This window comes from Pocillopora verrucosa, chromosome 4 (assembly GCF_036669915.1).
Source record: "Pocillopora verrucosa isolate sample1 chromosome 4, ASM3666991v2, whole genome shotgun sequence".
Taxonomy (NCBI): domain Eukaryota; kingdom Metazoa; phylum Cnidaria; class Anthozoa; order Scleractinia; family Pocilloporidae; genus Pocillopora; species Pocillopora verrucosa.
The window spans coordinates 29,283,693-29,293,853 of record NC_089315.1 but is presented as its reverse complement, the minus strand read 5'-3'; the positions used below and the strand labels follow the sequence as shown (position 1 = coordinate 29,293,853).

The following is a 10,161-nucleotide window of genomic DNA, read 5'->3' as shown; positions in this document are numbered from 1 at the left end:
TAAATTTATAATTCTTTTATCTCACTGGTTTGGTATATACTTCACGGCTCATTAAATATCCACTGCCACTATGGGGAATAATATTTATTGTTAAATATATTAAAAACAACAACGACATGTGAATGTAGATTGATGTTAATAACTGGCTGGTAAAATAGTGGCACGGCATGGAATAGGGCAAACTGCCATGAGTTTTACATCGTCAAGAGTTAAATTAGCTCCAGTAAAAAGACTGTGTATCCTATAAACAGGCAAAAAGTAGCTCGATGCTCTAGGTTCAAAGTTATTTACGTCCCACACACAAAGGGTATTAAAACTTCCCAAGCATTGGTTCCAGGGATGCTTCTTGAACCACTGAACACAAGCAAAATAATGCTCTCTTTCTGTGCCATTGACAGTTAATTTGTGACACATGAAGTAATCAATTATCCCAGGGGATAATGGAGATGTTGCACTGATCAGTCCCTCAGCACTGTGCCAGGAAGCCAGTAATTTAGCACTCCTTAAAGTTCTGGACTCAGCTTTGGAGCCAAACTTTTCTGCACCAACAAAAATGGTTGAAACTTCTTTATGGTGAAGTGAAGATCACCAATGTCAATGTTCCTTTCTTCTGGATACAAAGCATGGTAAACAATTAACAATTTAGCAATGTCCACTGATGTCAGCAGGTCAGTTTGGTAAGAAGCAGGGACTCTTATATTGGTATTGTCATACCACAACACATTGGCAAAGTTGGCTAGCTGAGACAATAAGTAGTACTATTGCACTTTACTCTCTGTTGATGCAGTGGTTCTTTTTTCTCCCCATCTATCAAAGATTGGCATGAATTCTTCATGGTAAATGGTTAGTAGATTTCCTGCAGATGGCATTAGATAGTGCTCCTTCACGAAGTCTTGCATAAACTGAATTTCCACCGAACGATTGTTAGTAAGTGTGGATCCTATTTGTCCATTGTAACGTTCAAATGAAAATAACCAAAAGCCAAATACTGGCCCATAGTCCAATAACACAGAATGTAGGTGGCAGTGAAGATGCATATTGCAAGTCAAAAATTGTTTTCCATACAATTTTTCCATCCCTTTACAGAAGTTCACTAGCAGAGCATCAGCTTTCTTAATCTCCTGCTTGGTGATAACTGGCTGGCAAAGAATTCTGCATGCCAGAACAAATCTCTCCCAAACCCGGAGGTGGTTGTCTGGAATAATTCCATAAAGAGCATACATGGAAAATGTCAGAGTCCAATTCTTCCATTCTTCAGCTGTATAGTTCCCATAATTTGTTCCTATTTTCCATGGAATTCTCCCGATGGATGTTGCTGTATTGAATTCTTCAATCTTCTTACTTAGTTCCTTTAGTTGCCCCTTGCTAAGTACATTCTCAGCCCAAAGCTTAAAGACATACTTGGAAGTTCCAAGAAACAAATTGTGCATTGGATCAATGACATGAAATTGAACACAGTCAAAGTATCCAAGTTTGCATAATGCACTGTAGTGGACACCATACAAGTGTGACAACCGGCCATATTCAGACTGGCTCTTAGCAGCTTTAAGCCTTTCACAGTTCCTGTTATGACTCACTCTGTCCCTCTTGGGCCATGAAAGGCTGTTCTGAAATCCTGAGAAGTCCTTCTTTTCTCCAAAGCCTCCAATGAAAAGCTTAAAACACTTTGAACATGCTCTATTTGCAGAGTGTCCCACAAAGCCACAGGCTTTACGCGTCGCAGGGATGTCTGCTGCAACACAAAGTAAAGCAGCAATTACTCTAAGTGGAGCAGAAGAAAGGCTGGTGGACATTAAAACTTCTCTCCACAGTCCATTGAGTTCATCCACACATGGATCTAAAAATTTATGCAACTTTGGCTCACTCTCCAGAGATAGGATGATTCCTCCCAAGATAACATTCTCAAATTTGAATCTTTGAGACCGAGGTAAGTTCATAATAACAAAATAAATAACACCAACAGAATAATCACTTCTTCGTTTAAATGGTTGGAACCAATCCACATTTAGCATAAGTCCATATCGGCGCTCCAGATTGAAGAAGTGACTACCATCTTTCCACTTGAAATTCTTCCACACTTCTCCATCATAAACATCACTAAGCACAGACTCTTCAACTTGCCTTGTTCTCCACTGTTCACAAAGTTCGGGAATTCCTGTTCTTTGCAGAATGCTTTCTAGTTGACTAATAATGCTCTTCCAACAATATGCTCTTTCAAAGGATAAAACTTAGTAGCACCATTCTTGAGGATAACTTTATTGACAAGCTTACTTCCAGTGCTTTGCTTTCCCTTGGGGAAACAGAATGTTACTGCACTTCCTTGAGAGAATTGTTCCATACTTTCTTTCAAGGCATTCATCCAAATGATACAGCTTTGCACATTTGGAGCAGACAACAAATTTTTCAAATTCATCCCTCTTCAAATTTGAAATCCTATGCAACATGTAGATGTTAGTTGGAAAAAGCAGCATCAAGTTACTGAAAAACTCAGAGTCCAGTCCAAAACTTAAGGTCTGAAGAAACCTTCCCAAAAATGCAAGAAGCCACTCCACAGCTGCATCACTTACATGGGTAACAACCTGCCAGTACATGATGAAACAACAGAGCCAACAAATAAGTTCATTGACCCGGTTCAACAATGGTTGTTCTGGAATGGGTTCATTTAAATCCTGCATTAGACCTTGTAGGTCCTCTTCACTCCAATGAAGTGAGCTTTCCTCAACATTTTGAAGGTCATCATCTTCCTCACAGGATTCAGGGTTGGGTTCATCCTCTGGTTCACTTTCTGAGATCTCATGGAAGGAATGCCCCTGTAAAATTTAACAGCATTTTTTTTTAATATCAATTAATACATCACTGTAGAAAAATTGGTAGCCAAGGGTTCATGATATGGCACTTATTAAATGGCCTTTGGCTGGTTTAATTTACAGAAAGTTCCTGACCAGTGAATATAGACACCTTATTACAGACAAAGCTTTTGGTCCCTAAGGTATCTGTATTAAACAGGTTTATTCTGGTAATGTCAATGTTTTCATGTATAAATTTAAAGTAACCTGGGATGGTGGGGGAAAATTCCCAACCCCAGCCCACACTTAGTGACAGCCCTGACAGTACAGTAGATTATGTTTCATAATTTCTCATGCAATTTCTGGGCAAAAAAAAAGCCAGTAAATTAAGTCACAAAAAGGACGTAGATGGCAATTCCGCACCAAAGAAGGCAAATCAGGCATTATTTTTGACCTACTTTCCCTGTATTAATAAATAAAGTAGCTTAACACAAATGTTCAAACAATTAGTGTACCTCATTGCTATCATTACAATCTGTTTTATCAATGAAGTCTGGTTCCAAAAGGTCAGGACTTGCAATATCTTCAACGTTCCCTGTTTCACCTTAAAGATAAAAGACCGTGGCAACCTTGGGTACTTGAGAAAGGGATGATCGATCGCTTTTGGAATTAACTCATAACTTACATCTGATGTGTTCTATGTCATTTGTATGGTTTATACAACAGTACAGACGCTTGGCAAAATGAAAACAAATGCACTTCTGAAACTTCTTAGTCTATGACCAGTGTTATAATAATTTTGCAGGTTTGCTACCACCAACGAATGTAACTTGATTCCCATAGTAAAAGACAATAACAGAAAATTTTACCTTCGGTTTCACACTGAGAAGTATTCAACAGCCTAAGGCCTAGTTCAAACGTCGATCTTTACATGTACCGAACCTAATTGCAATTTGGGTCGACTCGAATAATTAAGAGCGGCAGTTGATTCAAACGTCTATACAAATCTGCCGATCCTAATTGATTCAAACGTCGATCTTTACATGTACTTAATAGAAACGTTAGGTTCGGTACATGTAAAGATCGACGTTTGAACTAGGCCTAAGTATTCTTCTTCATCAACATTAACTACATCGGAGATCCAAAGTTTTCGACGGCGTTTTCGTGATTGTGAAGCGCATTGCGTTCTTGTATGTCGTCGGTAAGAAGAGGAATGTACAAAAGACTTTCCATAAGTGTCGCATCTATTGCTGAACAGGGGAACCGGGGTTTCTGAGCATGAAGTGCACAGCTCTGAACTGCAAACGTCACCAGACATCTCTAACTGAACGTTGAAAAGCGCGCGTTTGTATCGAGGACACGGTATGTCTCGTCTCCAGAGTGAGGCCGAGATCCTTTTGCGCATGACAAATACCGTATGAACGCCAATCAAATGTCCAAAACTATAATCGCGCGATGTTTGATCTTTCACTGTCGTTCGTTCACTCGGTCGAGTTTCGTTTCGTTGCGAGCACGTGTTTGGATTCTTCCTCAATCGGATGATGGCTGCAAACGATCCAGTTCAAGAGAGACAGCTTGTTCTTATGGAAAGAATGAGTAGAAGGATTGATTAGATTCTCAAAGAACAAAATAAACTAGAAGATACGAATGCAGTCCTTCAGCAAGAAAATGCAAAGCTGAAGAACCAACTTGCGAGTCTGGAAGGGCAGGCAAAGAAGAAAAGGAAACAAACGTTCTAAAAGCTCTCGCAGAGAATCAAATGTTGTGATTCCAAATGACTTAAGGGTAAATATTCTTTTATTACTTTAAGGATATAAATTTTTTCAACTTTAGCACCATTAAGTTGTGCTTCAGATTTTCAGTTGTGGTGCATCAGAAGCATAAAACGTGTCTTCAAAGACACCGCCATTCCGGCCATCACGCGTGTTCAGACACTTAAGCTTTAGAAGTGTGGAAAGATCACTATTAAGTTTCTAAATCGTGAAACAGGCACAAGCATAAGAAAACCTGTATGTTACCAGTGTGAAGAAAGCATGCATGTTCTTCACCAGTGGGAAATGGTGCTACAAAAACCCAAAGCTTTATAACTTAAAGCACAATATGCGTAGATGTTGGTTCTAGTGCTTATCACAAAGTTGGAATATCCTTGTGCTGAATTCTTGTGCCTATTTTGCAAGCATTTAGCAAAAATACTGTTTACCCAGTTAAAAATTCCACTGTGTACTGTTTACCCAAAAACCCTGCTGACCCTGATTAAAGAAATAAACAAGCTTGTGGTTTGAAGTGACTTTTGACATGTGATGTTCTTCCATATTATCTTCCAGAAACGGTTTTGGTTCATCTACAAAAAGATGGTAGAAAAAAAAGTGATACAAGGTTTCATCATTGATGAGGAGTATGTTCTTTTTTTACCATACATAAGATGTGTTTAAATAGCAAGGCACTAAGAGAGATGGCATGCAAGATATTATAATTAAAACTTTACCACCAAGAACTAAATCTCTCTCTGACCAGCTTCTTCTAAGGGACTGTTAGTTATCTGTTGTGAGGTCAGTGTTTAGAGTCTGGGGCCAGTGTAAAATATTCAAATTGGGAGTAGGAGGGGGTAAACTTTTAGAATCTGTCATTTCAACTATTATGTTGCTGATAGATTAATACATGCAAATTGTTGTTTTGAGAAATCTATTCTCTCCAAGCACCAGAAGTCCTAATGTCAGTTTGAAGGTGTAAAAAGCATGTAGCTTCTGCACTGTACCAGCAGTGATTAGAAAATTGTCCCTCTTGTATAACTGCTTTACTTGAATTATTATTTCCTTTTTTGGCTGAATAATAATAATATTATTATAACTGCCTCTGGCTATTGTTTAAAACAAAAATAATATTCTCGTTTTTATTACAGTCCACAGTCAGAGAGAAACCAGAGTATTTTTACAAAAAAGAAAGAAGTATTGAAAAAAGAGCATGGAGGAGAAAGCTGCCTATGGACTGACTTACAAATGGAAGGTATTACATTACAGGAATCAAGTTTTAATGTTGTGTGCAAGTTAGAACAAGAAGCATTTACCTTGTGCAAAATCAAACAAATTTTCTGCAATAAGTTGGACAGAAAACTTAACAACTGAGAGGGAAAACACAATATTACCAGCATTAATTCTTTTAAATAATATATATCCATAAGCTGATGTTACATATACACATAGACTTGTCATTGTATTGTAATTTTAGGATATCATGCAGTGATAATAATTATTGTTTTTAACTCAACAGCTCAGTTCTATCGGTACTTCAAAACAACTAAAGAAAGAGAGCAGAGGATAAGAAAAGGGAAAAATGAAGAGCATAAAGAAAGGTGCAAAAGGAGCAGGCGTTTGCTAAATGTAAGGACTAGCTAAGTTGTCTTGCTTCTGCCATGCTAAACTTATATTCAAGAATAAATTTTCAAGATAGTGTGGCTGAGGCATGGCTTCTGAATCAAACGTTTCAATTCAGTTTGACAACAAGTGTTGTTCAATACTATGGCAAATTTGTGCATGGCATTGTACCAACATAATAATAGTTTGAAAACACAATACAATGTGGGATAATGTACAGCAACAAAAAATCAAACAATGCCATGCACAAATTTGTCATACACTGTATGTTGGACTGGTATGTTTACAACTGGTGTACAAATACACATTAATTAGGAAAGTCAACCTTGCTGGTAGTTAACCAAATAATATGGGTTTGCTTTAATTTAGTACTGTTTTGTAGCATGAATTTTTTTCTGGGAGTTCTATTTATTGCTGATTGTTATTTTCATATTTTATTTCTTTTGTGGGATATCATTTTGAGTTAGAAAAGTATTTCTATTTGACAATTAATTATATGTTTTCTAGATATAACTTGGTCTGGTCATTAACTAAATAATGACTGAATTGTTGCTTTTTGTTCCATTAGAAACTGGAAAGGCGTCAGTCATCCTATGAGATGCTACAAGCTTCTATGACACCAAAAGAAAAACAGTATTATTGTGAAATCCTTTACATTGATTACATGAGCAGCAAAGAATCAGATTATGAGGAGCAAGAAGATTTCATTACTGGTGAAAAGTAAAGAAAGAAAAGAAACTGGCAAGATATGTAACCAAGAAGCTATGGTGGGAAAGAACGAGCTTGACAAATGCAAAAGCCAGGCTAGACAGAACCTACAAAAATAATTTGACCCCCCATGCCAGGGCAATGGCTAAGCCAAGGAGTGTTGGTGGCATGTCGGAGAGGCCTGCACCTGCTGGCCGACTTTGGGCTGTCAGGCAGATAAACAATGAGTTGTGATTGAAAAAATACTAAATCCTTTTTCTACTTTTTATTCATTTATTTATCATGTATTTAATGGCAAACTGGAGTAATTGTTTTGTTAGAACAAATTATTGTCATCTAGATCACAGGGATAGTTTCTTCCAAGTATTGTTAAATTTATTGACTTATGATGGGGAAAATTTGTTCCTGTCAAGCATAAATAAGCTAAGTATGTGTGACATTTTTACCCTTTAACTCCCAAGATCTGATTGGTAATTATCCTCTCTAGCTGCTACATATTTCCCTGTAACTTAGTTATGAGAATCTGGTGTAAGATCAAGACAAAGACCTATACCTCATAAGTTCAAGAATTCTCATTATCTCTTTGCTGGATGAGGTATGGATATTTTAGGGAGAAGTTACTTGTTAATCACTCCCAGGAGTTAAAGAGTTACAAATAGGCAGTAGCTTTAAGAATGTGTACCAGTGAATTTAAAATAAAACAAACTTGAAACATATATTGTTTGGTGTGATACATGACCTGGTGGGTGGCAGTTTAGTAATGAAACAACAAAACAATAATATTTCACTGATTTCACAAATTTGATTCAAAACTAAAATAAGCAACAAATTGTGAGCAGATTAATTTGCATTAAATGGTACTTTGACAACATTAAATGTTTAAGTTCTGTTTACTTCAATAAAACAGTACTTAAACATACAGGAATGTTTTGGACACATTTAATGTGAACTTAAACCTACATTAAGTTTTAGCCTTAAGATAGTATAAGCCAGGTTTAAGTCCAACTTAAATCTAGGTATAAGTGACTTAAACATCAACTTGAACTTAATAAACCTGAGTTAAGACAGGATTAATCCATGTTTAAGGACACCTAAATATATCTTTTCTCCATGTGATTGTATGTGGAACGGTCACATTATCTTGAGCTCTGCCCTTACTCTGTATTTATACCTCTGTTTTCTGATCTGCGGGTACTCAAACTGCATCAACAAACTAAGATCAAGATTTAGATATATGAAAATTCACATATTTGCACTGCGGTGGAAAGATGAAAAATTAGAAGATCCTCGCAGCTAAGAACACTACTGAAACTAGTAGTTGTAAGTAGGACCTGAAAAAAATTTCAGGCCCGTACGGGATTTGAACCCATGACCTCTGCGATACCGGTGCAGCGCTCTACCAATTGAGCTAACAAGCCAACTGGGAGCTGGTCAATGAATTGGGTATAAATAAACATCCGAGTGAATGAAGATTTAGATATATGAAAATTCACATATTTGCACTGCGGTGGAAAGATGAAAAATTAGAAGATCCTCGCAGCTAAGAACACTACTGAAACTAGTAGTTGTAAGTAGGACCTGAAAAAAATTTCAGGCCCGTACGGTCATGGGTTCAAATCCCGTACGGGCCTGAAATTTGAACCCATGACCGTACGGGCCTGAAATTTTTTTCAGGTCCTACTTACAACTACTAGTTTCAGTAGTGTTCTTAGCTGCGAGGATCTTCTAATTTTTCATCTTTCCACCGCAGTGCAAATATGTGAATTTTCATATATCTAAATCTTCATTCACTCGGATGTTTATTTGTACCCAATTCATTGACCAACTCCCAGTTGGCTTGTTAGCTCAATTGGTAGAGCGCTGCACCGGTATCGCAGAGGTCATGGGTTCAAATCCCGTACGGGCCTGAAATTTTTTTCAGATCCTACTTACAACTACTAGTTTCAGTAGTGTTCTTAGCTGCGAGGATCTTCTAATTTTTCAAACTAAGATCAATTCGAACATTGTTCTGAGCAAAGAAATTTTGAAAAATGGATTTGCAACCTCATTTGCATTGGGAACCCACATCAAACGACGAACATTTGTTTTTCTCGGTTCCAGGTGTACGCGACCACTAACCCCAAGTAATGCGCATGCTCTCCGTTGCGAATTTCCAAAATGGCGGACAGGTTAAAGAGGGAAATAAAGAAGCAAAGCGATTTTACAATAAATACTTAACATACACCCCCGTTAGAAAGGCGAATCCACGATAGAAAGATACAAAACTGTATGATATTGAGATCAGGGAGGTTGACAAAATCAACAAGAGAGGTTGAAAATTCATTACGTTGGCTATAGGACATGCTTCGATGAATGGAAACCCTTCAGGGCCGATAGAGGATCTGGATATTTTCCGTTTGTTCGCAGCGAAAAGCTGTTCATTCCCTCGGAAAACTCTCTAGAGGATAGAAAAGAATCGTTCCATGGCCAACTTGTTCGTGAAATAAAGAAAAAGCTTTGGTCTGGACGGCGAGAGGACCCTGATATAAACATAGACCTTAATGTTGACCAAGATATTTTCATGGAAGGTCTTGGGAGTGTTTTGCCCGGCGTTCTTCAAAGAGGGAAGATGGTTTACCAGTTGGAGTCAAATAGGGTGCCTGATTCATATCTGGGGCTGAAGTGGGATGAAAGAATTTTAAATGTAGCTGGAGATTTTGCCTATGTAATTCCAGGAACTATTAAGTGTTGGCTGGGACAAAGAAGTCCAATCATTGAATACAAGCTCATGATTGTAGGTGTTCTTAACCCTTTCATAACCTGCTGCCTCCAGGAACTGAATCCTGTTTTTCTTCAGAAACAGTTGTTTGAGGGCATCAACCCCTTTGTGATTTGTGGATCTGAAGAAATCTTTAAAGCTCTACTATTGTATTTTTCCAAGCCTTGCCGTGTGTAATATTCTATGTTCTGATAAAGTTACAGGAACTTAGGAACATGATAACATAGTGCATGCATGTAGGGAGTGACATCTTTTGCTTGGTAAACTTTGAGAAAGTGCTCAAACCATGATTTGATATTTCTTTGCAGTTCAAGAATACCCTCTTCAGATGTAAAATCTAGCTTCAAATCACCAATTATGTCCATAAATTTAGCCCAGATCACTTGTATGTCTTTGTTTTGACTGCAATGAGGGACAAGCATAGGTTGAAATGTTTATATTCTGGAAGAGTTTCAATTTTTCTGGTTCAGTAAGATCTCTATATTCCAGCTTTTTGCTCTCTTTGTTGATTCTAAAATTAAAAGTGATTCCCATACTT

The 10,161-nt window shown here is 37.6% G+C and overlaps 2 pseudogenes; one reads left to right on the top strand and one right to left on the bottom strand.

Annotated features, from left to right (window-relative positions):
- Positions 1-130: 130 nt before the first annotated feature.
- LOC136280597 (uncharacterized) lies at positions 131-4,087 on the bottom strand (annotated as a pseudogene).
- Positions 4,088-4,327: 240 nt separating this feature from the next.
- On the top strand, positions 4,328-7,647 carry LOC136280416 (uncharacterized; annotated as a pseudogene).
- Positions 7,648-10,161: the final 2,514 nt, after the last annotated feature.